The sequence below is a fragment of the Canis lupus genome, chromosome 16 (assembly GCF_003254725.2).
Source record: "Canis lupus dingo isolate Sandy chromosome 16, ASM325472v2, whole genome shotgun sequence".
Taxonomy (NCBI): Eukaryota; Metazoa; Chordata; class Mammalia; order Carnivora; family Canidae; genus Canis; species Canis lupus.
This window is the reverse complement of record NC_064258.1, coordinates 40793047-40809311: the sequence shown is the minus strand read 5'-3', so window position 1 is coordinate 40809311 and position 16265 is coordinate 40793047. Positions and strand designations below refer to the sequence as shown.

Below are 16265 nucleotides of genomic sequence, written 5' to 3'. Positions count from 1 at the left end.
AAAATAACAAATGTCTTGTGAATAATACCTATTGGGTTACTTTTTGAGGTATCTTATCTGTCATTTTTGCTTTAATATGAAAGATTTATGTCTACTTATTTTGCATTTTGTTTCTAAGAATCGACATTTTGCATTCTTTGTATGTGGAGAGGCTCGAAAACGACTTTTAACCAAAAATTTCACTTTGACTGCCATATCAGATGAATATATCTTGTCATTGAATATAAACGTGGACACTATAATGCTTGCTGTGTAATATCTAACTCCTCCTCATTTTGCCTGCAATAGTGTAGTGCTTTTAGTAATTTCATATTTATTGTTTATATGAACTACAGGTAAGACCAGTATAAATACACTAATATCTTAGGATTCATAATGATTTTATCCAGCTAACAGATAATTAGATTTTCCTCCTTCTTCTCTTACTTAAGAAGCAATATATGTTACCTATATATAGCATACACATATACTTGATGTAGTTAGAAATGGTTTGGATAGTACAAATTCATATACAGACCTTCCTGACTCCTGATCTTCAGTTGTCTATTTACCAATCAGTACTGTTATCAGTTTATACATGTTTATAGACTCATTCCTCTCTGTACAAATAATTTCACTGCCTATACTGCTCCTTACCACGCGAAGATACTCTAAGTAAACTTCACTAAGAAATCAAGCCTGAGATATCAGTGGTTTAACCAAATCAATAGTTACTTCTTGGTTGCAAGTTATCCCTAATCTTTACTGACAGATGGGAAGTGGAGAGCTTCTCCATTTGCTCAGTGACCAACCGGGGCTGACAGTTTCTATCTTTCTTTTTGGTACCAACTGGAAGACAGGGCTCTGTCATCCACTGCAGGGGAGAAGAGAAGGAAAGGAAATCATACAAGTGATTAAGGGCATCAATTAAGTCACTCAGAAGCAATTAAGGTGACCTATGTCTCTTCTGCTCACAGCCCTTGACCATACCTAGTCAGATGGTCCTGAAACAGCCAAATAACTGGGCAATATGGGCCTCTTGAAAAAATGTAGCCTTCATATGCCCAGAAAATAAAAATATATTGAACACTAGTCTACCTCTTTTATCTCAGTCCTTTTTTAAGTATATGCAAATATATATTTATTTAATATATATGTGTGTATGTATGTATACATACATTTATGAATATATTTACACAGATGTGTACATGTACACACATATGTGTGTATAGTGTGTATATATATGTATGTCCTGGAGCTCATTCTGTATTAGTAATTATATCTCTGATTTTAAAGGCTAAGTAATGTCTCATTGTATGAAAATATCAAATTTTACTTACCTAGTCCTACACTGGGTTGTTTCCAGTCTTTTGCCAGTATAAAAATGCTGTAGTGAATACCTTTTGTGAACAAGTACAAACATGTTACTGGAATGTATTTCTGGAAATGAAATTTCCACAGCAAATTGTATGTTCATATAAAATTTTGAAACATATATTAAAACCATTGATATTTTTGGGGTACTGGGTGGCTCAGTCAGTTAAGTGTCTGCATTTGGCTCAGGTCATGATCTCAGCATCCTGGGTTTGAGCTCTGAGTCGAGCTCCCCACTAAGAGGGGAGTCCGCTCCTCCCTCTCCCTCTGCCCCTACCCCAACTCATGATCTCTCAAATAAATAAATATATCTTTTAAAAAATTTTATTTTCTTTCATATGTATTGTCTGCGTCTTCAGTACATTTGTCTCCTTTTTTTGATTTGTTGGAACTGATTTATGTGTTTTGATTTCTGAAAATTCATGTTGAATTATTTGGTACATAGATATTAATAACTATTATATCTTCATAACAAAGTGCATTCCTTAATACATTTCAAAGGGCTGCATTTAATTTCGGTTTTATTAAGAATGTGATCCTGTTTGAATGGGAGAAGATATTTGCAAATGACATATCAGATAAAGGACTAGCATCCAAAATCTATAAAGAACTTATCAAACTCAACATCTAAAGAATAATCCAATCAAGAAATGGGTGGAAGATGTGAACAGACATTTCTCCAAAGAAGACATTCAAATGGCCAACAGACACATGAAAAAATGCTCCACATAACTCAGCATCAGGAAAATACAAATCAAAACCACTAGAAGATAACACTTCACACCTGTAAAAATTGCTGAAATTAACAAGTCAGGAAATGACAGATGTTGGTGAGGTTACATAGAAAGGGGAACCCTCTTACACTGTTGGTGGGAGAGCAAGCTGGTGCAGCCACTCTGAAAAACAGTATGGAGCTTCCTCAAAAAGTTGAAAATAGGGCTACTCAAGACCCAGCAATTACTCTAGTAAGTATTTACCCCAAAACAAATGTAGTGATCTGAAGGGGCATCAGTATCCTGATGTTTACAGCAGCAATGTCCACAATAGGCAGACTATGGAAAGAGCCCAGATGTCCAACGTCAGATGAATGGATAAAGAAGATGTGGTATATACACAATGGAATACTACTGAGCCATAAAAAATTAAAAAAATAAATCTTGCTATTAAAAAAAATCTTGCTATTTGCAACAATGTGGATAGGACTAGAGGGTATTATGTTAAGTGAAATAAGTCCATTAGAGAAAGATAATTCTCATATGATTTCACTTCTGTGTAGAATTTAAGAAACAAAACAGAGGATCCTAGTGTTCCTCTTCCTAGGGGAAGAGAGGAAAAAGTAAAACAAGATGAAATCAGAGAGGGAGACAAATCATAAGAGACTAATAGGAAACAAACCGAGGATTGCTGGATAGGAGATGGGTGCTATAAGGAGCACTGGGTTTATAGAGACTGTTAATCACTGGCCTTTGAAACAAATAATACATATGTTAATTAATTGAATTTAAATAAAAAAAGAAAAACTAAAAAAAGGTGACCCTGTTTTCATTTTGTTGGTATTGTTATTGTCCTTCTTTTTATCTCTGGATTCTGTAGCAACTTTATTTTGTATCCAGCATGGTATTAAATTTTGCTTTGGAATTCAATTTAATTATTTTCTGTTAGACAAATTGAATCAGTTTACAGTAATTATCAAATTCCATCTTTGTTTTACCATATGTTGTGTTGTTTTCCCCTCTTAAAAAGCCTTGTGATTTATTTCCTTTGTTTCTCCATTTACTTCTTCTTATAATTTGGAAGAACGTGATTTTTTATTACTTCCTTTTTCAGCTATCACTTTATATAACATATACACTATCATGTATTTACTAGTATTTATTAACTTCCTAATATAAGCAGTGATAAAAGTAATACAATTCATATTCTCTTCCTTTCTTTACTCATTTTGATTAATGATATCATGAATTGATTCTTAGTTCTAATAATTATCAATTATAGAGGATATATTTTGGTACCTTAGATATAAAATTAGAGGAAATTCAGAGCTCCTACGCTGTCTTACACTCTTTTCTGTTCCACATTAACTTTTTATTAGTTTTATAAACTTCTACCTTGTCAGAGGATAAAAAAATATATATATTCTCTTATCATCCATCCTAAATTTATTTTATGTAGGAATTCATAGTCATATGTAAATCCTCTTGTTGTATATTATTTTTTATTTTTAGAAATATATCCTTTAGGTTCTAGAAAATTCTACAAAGTGGAACTCATGGGAACAACATTCTTAAGTTTTTTTCAGGATCTCAACTATCTATTTTTTATCTATCTTTAATTTTTTGTCCAAACTGGAGCACTTCAGAGTGAGAGTGGGATGCCACTAATAACTATATCAGAGCAATGGGTTTTAACTCAACCATATCTCAAGCTAATAAAGATGTATAGACATTCCACTTGATTGTCAATGTATAATTTTAATATGAACATTACAATATTTATCTTTTTTCTAAAACAACACTCTTTCTAAAAGTTCTTTTTAAATTTTATTTCAGAAATAAAACATTCTGTAAGCTATAAATGGTAAACTAATACAACTCTGAGACAAAATAAGCTTTTGATTATATTTAAGAAAAATGTTTCATTCCATTGTTTTATCTCCCACCCCCCAACTTGAGGACTACTAATATGTATACATGTTGGATTTCCATTTTCTTTCTCATATCTTTATTTTTTCCCTAAACTTAAAAAACTATTGATATAGTTCTATTACATTGTTCCTAGGTATATTATTTTTATTCTCTATCCTACTCGTATTTTTTTACTTTGTATCCTCTTTCTTATGATGCTTCCAATTTTGCCATCATTTATATTATTATTTTATTTTTTTCTTCTCAAACTTTCCTGAACTCTGGTAGCTCATATTCAGTCTCCTATGCATGATTCCTTTCAAGGCACTTGTGTTTCTGCTTTGTGCTCTCTATATAAATACAGAAATGATTATTTCATATGTTTTTCCCACTATTTATGGTCATTTGGATTATTCAGTCACAATTTACAGTATAAATATTCTTATATTAGTCTTTCACATTTTGTTTCTTTTTTTTGGATAGTATATTTCAAATCATCTCTTCCTTTTTAAAATAATACACATCTTTGAATCCATTGAGTTTTCTCTAAAAAAGTAATTTGTAGAAGTTTATTGTAGAAATCATGTCAAGTCTTGCTCTAGGCTAATTTTTTTTCCTTTGTGACTTAGGAAATTATATGTGAGTTTTTCACTTTTTATTTCATTCTAGACATTGGAGTTAGATAGCTGTGGTAATAATAAAACATACTGTCTTATCCTAACTTTTGTATCTCTGTGAAATTTCTGCATTTCATTCTTATCTTTAATAAATATTTTTACTGGATGTAGAAATATCGGTTGAGAGATTTCTTTAAAACATTTTGTAGGGAAACCTGTGTAGCTCAATTGATTAATCATCTATCCGCTTTCAGCTCCCAGCTTAAGGAGTCTGTATCTCCCTCTCCCTCTGCCCCTCCTCCCTGCTGTGCATACACACACTCTCTCTCTCTCTCTCTTTCTCTCTCTCTCTCAAATCAATAAATAAATTCTTTAAAAAAATAAAAAATAAAATAAAAAATAGAACATTTTGTAGGTGACATTCCATTATCTTCTATCTCCTTTTCTCTAATGAGAAATCAACAATAATTTATATCATTGTTCTCTTATATGCAGTGTGTCTTTTTGTTGTCTCCTTTCAACATTTTTCTCTTTATCCGTTTGATTTTCCTCCGTTTTCCTCCGTTTGATTGTAATGTATCCAGTGAGGTTTTCCTCCGTTTGATTGTAATGTATCCAGTGAGGTTTTCTTAGTAATTATCTTGGTTGGTATTCAATAGTTATTCATAAATATCCTAATTGAAATAATTATTTAATTTTTTAAATTGTATTTGGAATGTATTCTTTTTTAAAAAATATGGAACACTTCATGAATTTGCATGTCATCCTTGTATAGGAGCCATGCTAATTTTCTCTGTATCATTGCATTTGGAAAATATTCTGTTATGTATTTATTATTCTTTCTTTATTCTCTGTCCCTTTTTCTATTTAGATTCTAATTGCATATGTATTATACCATTTGCATATGAATGGGCAAAGCATGTGAATGGATAAAGACAAAATGAAAAATGTTAGTATTGTACAAAATAGCCTTTAGGGTAAAAACATTAATAGAAAATATTGAGGATTAGTTCATAATAATAAAAAATTTAATTTACCAAGAACTAATAATAATTTAAAACTCTATGTACCTAAAACTATAGCCTAGGAGTATATAAGTAAAAATTTTCATAATCACAGAGGAGAGAAAAATCTCAGAAACATAGTGTAAAATCTTTACTATACTTCAGTACGTGAGAGAAAAATAAGACAAGAAAATAAACAAAACATCACTATGAAATAATCCTGTTGATTTCTATTCATACTATTTTGCCTTAAAGTCTATTTTATTTAATAATAGCATATCTATGTCAGCTTTCTTTTCCTTGTATATACATACTGTGTCTTTATTCATCCATTTGTCATCATTCCATATTCTTATATTTTATGTTTGTGTCTTACAAACAGTTTACAGTTGGACTTTTAAAAAAAAATATGTTATTTATCTATTCATAAGAGACATACAGAGAGAGACAGAGACACAGGTAGAGGGCGAAGCAGACTCCCTCTGGGGTGCCTGATGGGGAACTTGATCCCAGGACCGTGACACTACGACCTGAGCCAAAGGCAGACTCAAACCACTGAGCCACCCAGGTGCCCTACAGTTGGACTTTTAAATCCAATCTCAAATATCGCTATTCTAATTAGTATATTTATTCTATTTATTTAATATCAGTCATGTTAGTTGTATATTCACTGATTTTTGTTTTCTGCTTTTTCCATCTGTTCTATTTTAATTTCTTCTTTTATGTTACTTTTAAGATTTTTGTTTTTATTTGTTTATATTTTTTAAAAATCTTGAATGCACGCTTTCAATTAGTTGTCAGAGTGTAATAGTAAGATATAAAAAAATCTGTATACTTAGTCTTTGGTGCCTCATTCCAGGCACAGATTTAGTTAATCACCCATAATCAATGATTTAATAAATAATGCCTATATAATGGAGTTTCCATAAAAACCCTCAAGAGTAGTATTTGGAGAGCTTTCAGATTGGCCAGCATATTGAGGTGCACACCTAGAGAGGGGATGGGAATTTTGTGCCGCTTTGCTTGTGTGTTCTTGTGCCTCTTTGTTGGGTTTGACTGTTCTTGAGATGTATTTTTTATAATAAACCAGTGAGAGTAGTAAAGAGTCTTCCTGAGTTCTGTGAGCTGTTGTAACAAATCATTGAACCTAAGGAGGGTATTGTGAGAATCCCCAATTTATAGCTGATTGGTAATAAGTACAAGAGGCTCAGGACTTGTGATTGACCTCTAAAGTTGGGGAAAGTCTAGTGGGTTTGAGTCCCTAACCTGCGGGGTTTGCCTTAACTCTAGTAGTTGGTGTCAGAATTTAATTGAATTTTAGGACACCCATGGTGTTCAGAGAGTTGGAGAATTGGTTATTGGTATGGGAAAAAATCCACTCATTGGTGTTAGAAATACTGTGTATAAAAACAGTTCATACACGGAAGTTACAAAATGTGTACAAAACTAGTTAAAGTCTAAATTACCAAACCCTAACAATTCCACAACCCCCCCCATAAGAATCATAAACATTTTGTCTTCACTGGATCTCTCCTGTTTACTGTTATTTTTGTCATATTTTCTACTTTTTTTTCTTGTTTAATAAACCCTGGTGTTAAACCAGTGTGGCTATGATGCTTCAGGATGTGTTGGATTGCTGGTTTCCTTTTGTTTCAACCTTACACTGCAGCATCTCAGCTTAATCTAGGAAGTCACTTCTAAGGCTGTATGACTTAGTCAGGCCCTGGCTCCAGACACATGGTTGTTTCTACCAGACCCCAAAACTGAAGCCAACTTCTGAGTGGATAAATCTTGTACTGCATCAACTTCAGTGTTTGTGTTCTCCACTGGCTTATATGGGACCTCCTTTCCCTTTTGTTCTGACATGTACTTTACTACCTTTGGAAAATTTTTATGTTCCTAAAAAAATGTATATTTTTAATCAAGCAGTGTTCATTGTTTTCAGTAAGAGAGGGACCTAATTTATAATGACTGTCCCCCTGACCCTGGAATTTCAGTGTCAAGAAGGAACATTTATGATGTTTTCTAGGAAAGTCCCAGTTAATATATTTAAGTAATAATTTAACCCATAACTTTCTCACGTATGCATATCAATTCCTATAATGTGGGAATCCTTTACAGTCTACATGAAGTGGAGGCTTCTTCAATCACAACTATCCACAACAATCAATCTCCCTCTCTTCCTCCCTATCTCCCTCTTCCCTGTATGTGCTCCTAAGTTGTCTCCACGTTAAGTTAGTAGCATAAGAGTAGGGTTCTTTTATATTCATTTTATTTTATGCATTATTTATATATATATTTATTTCATTGTACACCTATAGCAACTAGAAAAGTGTACAGAATAAAAACATTCAGTATCTCCTTACAATAAATAACATTTTCTACACTAGAATATCGTCATTATGAAAACAAAGTTAACATTTTTCAATTAAATTCACTTTATGCTGTAATTTATAGTGATCTTTCCTGAACTATTACAATTAGAATATTGTACTTCTCTAGAAAAAATGAAAAAAATACTTGAAGATCAGCAAAAAAAAGCACATTAATATGGATAAAATTCCGATGTTCATTAGGTTTTTTAAGTACAGAGATTTATTTTAATTTTGCTGTGAATGTATAAGATGTATATGCTACTCTAGTATATTGCATTTAAGGTATTTCACAGTTCAACATGAAAATGTCAAGTTATTTTGGAGTTCACATCATTCTTGAAGAAGAGAGAATACCTTTAATCCTATTATTTCAACATTCTTTTTTTCATAATAATTTTGTGGAACACCTATATACTCTGTGTGATTTCTTTCTAACTGAAACAATAGATTATAGTTTGACAAAACAATTTTTTTTCAATCAGGTTTCAGTTCACTTTAAAGAGAATTGCTTTTATCCCTTCCTTATAAAGGAATCTATTATGATGTTTGAAGTTAAACAAAATGACCTAGTAGAAAATATGTCACTTTAGAACTACAAGATTTGTGATTGAAGATATCATTCTGAATTTTCAGAATATGATGGAAACATTGTTTCAAATGTCCTTTAAAAATGTCTTACTGAATTCACAGAGAAGCAGTAGTTTTTATTTTTTTAATTGGTAGGATATTTACAAAAAGAATTTATATACCTGGTTAAATTGCTCAGTAAAATGCAATGTTAGTATAGCTCAAGACCCTTTTACTTACTTAAGAAATGAATCCTGTATTTGTACAGCTAAAGTAGAGTTATAAGTTTTAAATTGCAAATTATAAAACTGGAGAAGGTTTAATTTAAATAGAATAGAAGAGATCAACTAGTCAGACTCTTGAATTTAAATAAGAACAAATTGAGGCTTAGTGTAGATAGTAGAATAATAAAATTAATGGCTTAAATAAAAGTTTAAGAATTAACCATCATTCTTTTATTTGTTTTATTAATAGAAATATTACAGTGTTATTTAAGCTTTAAAAAGTTATTGATTTAGAACCTTTTAGAAATGGAAAGACACATCTCTGACATTAATAACAGATACTTCTAGTGCAGAAACAGTGCATCCATATGTTGTTTCTTTACTTAAAAGTTCATATATCTAGCATGTAGAAGAGAAGAGAGAACTTAAATATCATCTGTGTGTTCAAGTTAAAATTTCTCCCAATTATTTCAGCACCTATATATTTGGGAGATAATCATCACAGTTTTGCTTCCCAGGGCCTTTGTATATGTTTTTTTTCAGGTTGTGGACTGCACAACCCTAGCTTGCAGCATTTACACTGAAATCTGAATGTAACAGTGGCCAATGGATCATGCAGAGCATAAACAACAGGACCTCAGTCAATCTTTCTTCCAAAAATTAGCTATTATTCTCTATTTAGAGTTATATAGTTTTCAGTCTTGCTTCACACATGCATCCTTAATTTATCAAACAGCAATTCATTAGCAGTATGAAGCAGAATAACCTATTTTTTCTTGAAGTACAATCTTCAGCCACTCTAATGAGATTCTCTTCTATTCTCAAGCCCCCATAATTAAACTTATTTAATATTTATGGATTTATTTTTTTTAAGATTTTTATTTATTCATGAGAGACACAGAGAGAGAGAGAGAGAGAGAGAGAGGCAAAGACATAGGCAGAGGGAGAAACAGGTTCCTTCCCTGTGAGAGCCTGATTCGGGACTCAATTCCAGGACCCTGAGATCATGCCCTGAGCTGCAGGCAGATGCTCAACCCCTGAGCCACCCAGGCATCCCCATATTTATGGATTTATGAGGCAGTTTTGCTAAATTCTGTCTAGAAAAAACCCACACATAAGTAATCAATTAATTTACAGCAAAGGAGCCAAGCATATACAATAGGGAAAGGACAGTTTCTTCAATAATTGGTGCTGGAGGGATGCCTGGGTGGCTCAATGGTTGAACATCTGCCTCCAGCCCAGAGCATGATCCTGGGGTCCTGGGATCTAGTTCTGCGTTGGGTTCCCCATAGGGAGCCTGCTTCTCCCTCTGCTTATGTCTCTGCAAGTCTCTTTCTGTGTCTCGTATGAATAGATAAATAAAATCTTAAAGTAAAATAAAATAAAACAAAATAAAAGGCGCTGGTTCAGTGGACATCCATATGCAAAAGAATGAAACTAGACTACTATCTTGTACCATACACAAAAAGTAACTCAAAATAAAGATTGAACATAAGATCTAAAACCATTAAATCTGAAAGAAAAACCATAAGTGGTAATCTTGACATAAGTCTTGACAATGAATTTTTAATTTTTTAAATTTTTACTTATTTTTATATTTTTGAGAGAGAGAGAGAGAAAGAGTGCATGAGCAGAGAGAGGCAGAGTGAGAGAAATCTTAAGCAGGACCCATTCCTGGTGTAGAGCCCAACACAGGACTTGATCTCACAACCCTGAGCCAAAGTCAAGAGTTGGGTACTTAACAACTGAGCCACCAAGTTGGCAATCATTTTTTTTTCTGGCACTAAAAACAAAAGCAGCACAAGCAAAAATAAACATGTGACTACATCAAATTAAAAAGCCTCCTCACAGTAAGGGAACCATCAACGAAATGGAAAGGGATCCTATGAAGAGGGAGAAAATAATTGCAAATCATATTTCTGATTAGGGACTTATATTGAAAATATGTAAAGAACTCATACAACTCAGGAGCAAAAGAAATAGGCAGAGGATCTGAAATGACTTTTTTTTCAAAGAAGACATACAGATGGCCAACAGGTACATGAAAAGATCCTCAACAATATTAATCACCAGAGAAATGCAAGTCAAAACCATGGGGTATTACTCCCAGCAGTTAGAATGGCTTTATTCAAGAAGATGAGAAATAACAAGTGTTGGCAATGATGTGAAGAAGAGGGAACCCTTGTGCACTGTTGATGCGAATGCAGATTGGTGCAATTATTATGTAAAATATTTATGTAAATTATTATGTAAAAATAATTATGTAAAACATTAATTTTGCCTCAAAAAGTTAAAAATAGAATTGCCATATGACCCAACAATAGGTATTTATGTAAAGAGAGCAAAAACTCTAATTGGAAAAGAAAAAATGCACCCCCATGTTTATTGCAACATTATTTATAATAGCCAAGATATGGGAAAAAACAATCTTTATCAATGGATAAAGAAATAAAATATGGGAAATAAATACAAGGAGTATTACCTGTAAAAAATGAATTAAATCTTGCCATTTGCAACAACATGGACCCTGAGACATCATCCTGAGCAAAATAAGTTAAACAGAGAAAGACAAATACTGTATTCTTTATATGTGGAATCTAAAATAAATTTAAAAAAAAAAGAAAAAGTCATAGATACAAAGAACAGATTTGTGGTTGCAAGAGGTGGGAGATAGGAGAAAAGAGTGAGTGATTTTTATTTTAGTTTAAATAAATTGCTAAAAATTGTAAAAGCCCAAAACAATGGATTTACATTTTTTTTAACAATGCTTTGACAGTTCATACTGTCTTTAATTCAACTATTAAATGATGCAGTACACGTGCAGTTCTTAGAGAAGTGCTTGGCACATAGTAAAGGCCACATAAATCTTGGTTACTATTGCTATTATTATGTAATTTTTAAAGCTATCTGCGGCACGGCATCAACAACTGGTAATTATGTCCATTTTGTTACAAATAATTAATGATGTTTTCTCCTTTGTTGAATATTATTTTAAAGCATTTTTGTTTTATATTTTCCCCTTTATTATTTGAATTCTTTGTATTATCCACACTCGACAAAACTATTTCTGAAACCATTAATTATCTCTGACCTGCTTCTCAACACCTTAGGTAGTTTTAAAATATCTGTTCATTTGTCCTTCATTCTTGCTACTTTTTTGTACATTATTATAGTTCAAACTCTTTTAGCAATTCTAACCGTTGTCAATATTTATTTGTTGTCTCATAAAATCAGTGTTTATTTAACCATCATTTATCATATATTTGTCCATCTTTCTGCGTCCTCAATCATTCCTTTATGATTCAGTTACCTTATTTCTAAAGAATGTCCTTTTATGGAAAAATCAGTAGTATAGTATTTTTCAGAATTTTCATCAAAACAGTTATATGTACTTTTTACCCTTCAGTAGTAACTTAGCTGGCTCTGGAATCTCAGGTGACGAGTTGTTTTCTTTCAATATTTGAAGATGTTTTTTCAATGCTTTTTGGCTTTTCTTTTTGTTGTTGAGAAGTTTATTGTCAACATCACTGTTTCTATATTGCTGAAGTTTTTCTGTTTGTTGTAAATAGATCTTTGCTTTTGAAGTTGTGCAATTTCTGTTTATCAGGATTTATTGACTGATTATTTATTGATTGATGAGGTTTATTTTTAATTATCATGTTGAGGAAGTATTGTGCTTCATGAATATGAGGATTCATGTCTTTTATGAAATCTGGACCATTCTTTGTCATTTACTCTGGATATTACATCTCTGCCCTTGTCTTTCTTTCCTTTCAGGACTCCAAATAGATATTCATTAGAAGATTTGATGCTTTTTATCATGACCCTGTACCTGATTTGACATTTCTTATTTATTTCCCTTTGCTACCTTCTTTGTAATGTTCGCAGGTTGACATTTCATTACATATTTTTTATGATATTGGCTATTCTAGTTTTAAAAAATTACATTTTTATTTCAAAAGTTACTTGCTTTTCTAATATGACTTCCCTTTATTTTTGTGTCTTTACTCGTTTTATATTTCTGTTTTAAAATCTCAATTAGGGGCACCTGTGTGGCTCAGTTATACATTTGTCTTTGGCTCAGGTCAGGATCCTGGAGTCCTGGGATCTAGCTCTGCATCAGGCTCCCTGCTCAGCAGGGAGTTTGCTTCTCCTGTCACTCACCCTTCTCAAGCTTGCTCTCTGTCTCTCTCTCAAATAAATATCTAAAATCTTAAAAAAAAATGTCAATTAGAATTTCATTAACTGAAGTTCTCAGATGTCTATTCTGAAGGTTTTTTTAGGAGCCTTATAAAGAAGACTTTATATATGGAAATGCAGCAAAATCTGAGAATGTTTCCCACTGCAGCAGATAATCTTTTACTTTTGTTGAAAGCAACTGATTTTTGTGTTAATTTCTCACTCAGAGTTTTCAGAAAGCCTAAGTGGGCATATTTTATAATAAGAGATTCCTTTTTTTTAAAAAAAAAAAACCAAGGATCCTTGTCAAGGCAAACAAACTTCCTTCTACTCACTCAGGGCTAGTGGAATTTTTTTCTCAGCCTATTCTCTCTGTTGTGGGTTAGCTTTTCCAAGAGTCCTGGCTTTACACCATAATCTCAGTTAAGATTTCAGTTTTCCAGAGGCCCTAGCTTAATGTGCTGTCACTGTATTTCAGCTTCCTCTTGATTTGGGGGCTTAGATGGCTTTTCTTATTTTCCAAAGAATTTAGTTCTATATTTAAAAAAGTGGCTTCTATACTATATCTTTCATTTCAAGATACTCATATTGTTATTCTCAGATTATTAATTTGTTATATTGATATAACCATTAATTAGTACAAGACGTTTTGTTCATTTGAAAGAATAATCTTACTGTGTTTAGCCACTTTAAAGGAGATTTTTTAGGATTGGAGGATGATAAAATTATTATTTTCCGAGTCACTTAAAGTGTACACATAAATTATTATTGCAAAACTTTTAATGTAACTTTAACCACAAAAGCAAGATAAACATGGAAATAGGATTACAAAATACAGAATTATATATGTGATTTAAATACATACTTTTTATATTAGTATATAAAGTTAAGCAGATATTTTATGTGAAGTTATAAGTCATTCTCAAGATTTATTTTGAAAATAAAAATAAAACATATATATTTGAATAACGATGTACATGTAATGTTTTATATGGTTATAACAAATTATTTTTCTTTGGGAATTAAGTCAAGATAATGACTTAATAAATTCACATAAACATGAATTAATAAAACAGGGACACAAAACAAAGTAATGAAAACAATATATTTATTTGAAGTCTAATTACAAACATTGAGTAAACTGAATTTCCAACATTAATATAAAAATATTAAGGTAAGTCTTTGCTGAGGGTCACATTGAGCTGCAAGGTGCTGCCGGGGTGTCTTTAGTCAGCACCAGGGCAGAAGACATCAAGTCCAAAATCAAGAACTACCAGACTGCCCCTTTTGACAGCCACTTCCCCAGCCAGACCAGACTAGGAACTGCTGGCAGAACTACCTGGACTTCCACCACTGTGAGAAGGCAGTGACTGCTAAAGGGGGTGATGTCTCCGGTCAAATGGTAGGTGTGTGTACAAGTCCCTCTGCCCTGTATCCTGCTTCTTGGCCTGGGATGACCGCCGGGCAGAAGGCACATTTCCTGGGAAGATCTAACTGACTACACCGATCTCTCCTGTGTCCTCCATCCTTCTCCCAGGGTGGTGAAGGGGGACCTGGGTACATGGTGATCCCCACCCTGGGATCCTGAATCATGGCTTAACTAATAATAAATACTCATTGGAAAAGTGTAAAAAAAAATAAGGTAAACCCATTTCCTTGAGGAAGTAGTCATAATGAAATATTAAGTGGATATACAAGTTATACAAGAAATGCTTCCTTTCAGCATAATGTTAAAAGTATTTATCTGTGGGTCAGGGTTTTGGATGTTTAACACTTTTATTTTAATATTTTGCTATACTTGCTAGATTTCCTTAGAATCAGTATGTATTTTTTTAATAATAATGAAAAACATTAGCTATTATAAAGTATCTCTGTTTGGGTATTTTCCAACTTTTTGACAATTCAGATTGCATCTTTTAGTTCGTTTATTTTCTAGAAATAATTTTGTGGTTGTCACATACTAGTTTATCAAATATCCTAGGTGTAATAATGTGGCAAATTGATATTCTCACTGAGAGTTATTTATATTTTATTTACAACAACTGGATTTATGTGCTATATCTCAGGAAAGAATTGAAAAGTACATAAAACAGAAAGAAGTTCATTACTTCCTTGGAGTCCTCTATTTTAGCTATCTTTTATTTTATTACTTTATTCTGCCCTTTGAATTTTTCATATAATGTGAATGCCATGGAAATATTTCCGTTTTTAGCCACTATATTCAAATCAGAATGCATCTTAAATAATTGTGGGAAATTATAAACAACTTTGAAGGATAATGATCCTTTGTATTTTAAATCAGCTAATGAAATGCAAAATAATACTATTGTAACAATCTTAGGTTTTTAGATATTTGAAGTTTAAATATTTGAAAATTTTACTTATATTATCATATATTAAATTAGCTTGATTTTTATAATTTGACTTGAAATTTCATACTCTTGAAACCACACCTTGTCCAAATAATTCTCACACAATTACTGTATCTTTAAGACTATTCCTTTGGTAATTATATTACTTTGATTACAAAAAGAGCTAAAGGGATCTTATAATGAGAAAATAAGGTGATCTATCTCTATTTCTATCCCTTTTTCCAATGCCAGTTCTCAGAAAAACACATCAGTTTCAATCATCTCGTACATCTAAAGACATAAACTCCATCCATCAAACTGGAATTTAAATAAAATTAACCAAAGAAACAAATTACCAACTTTTTTTCCCAGGGTGCAAATGTGAAACTTTCTGGGTATGCAATTGCTAGCTAAAATAAATATTTCACTATTAGAAAAAAATTTCTCAGCTTTGCCATTTCTAGTTCTGAGAAAAATAATAGTACTTCCTTCTTACAGTTATTTTAAGATTACATGACTTAATTTATGTAAATCTTTTATTACTAAGGCAGGCACTTAGTAAATAGCAATTACTATTATTGATGTCTGTCATTTTTGCTATTGCTTATAGAATGATACAAAGTTTTAAAACAAATATTTTGGGATCATCATTTCTTTTTCTTAAAAATTGCTATATACCTTGGAGTACTATATGAAATAACTTCCTCTGTTCCTGTGAGTATTTAAGGGATACCAAGTATGTCTGCACGAGTACTTTTTTTTTTTTTTTTTGGCTCAATATGAATGGCAGTGCAAGTGTTTGGGGAAATGGGAAATAGTAACTATATTGTGTACTTTTCCACCTCACAGTACACAGAGATCTCAGAGTAAATTTGGCACATCAAACAGCAGATGATCAAATTTGTTAACAGGAAAAGCATGTGTTATCTAATAATTTCATCATAGTTAATTTAACTGAAGCATAACCTTGG

General features: G+C 32.0%; 2 pseudogenes; one reads left to right on the top strand and one right to left on the bottom strand.

Annotated features, from left to right (window-relative positions):
- Positions 1-1400: 1400 nt before the first annotated feature.
- Positions 1401-14575, top strand: LOC112670824 (cytochrome c oxidase subunit 6B1-like; annotated as a pseudogene).
- On the bottom strand, positions 5325-5424 carry LOC112664662 (U6 spliceosomal RNA; annotated as a pseudogene).
- Positions 14576-16265: the final 1690 nt, after the last annotated feature.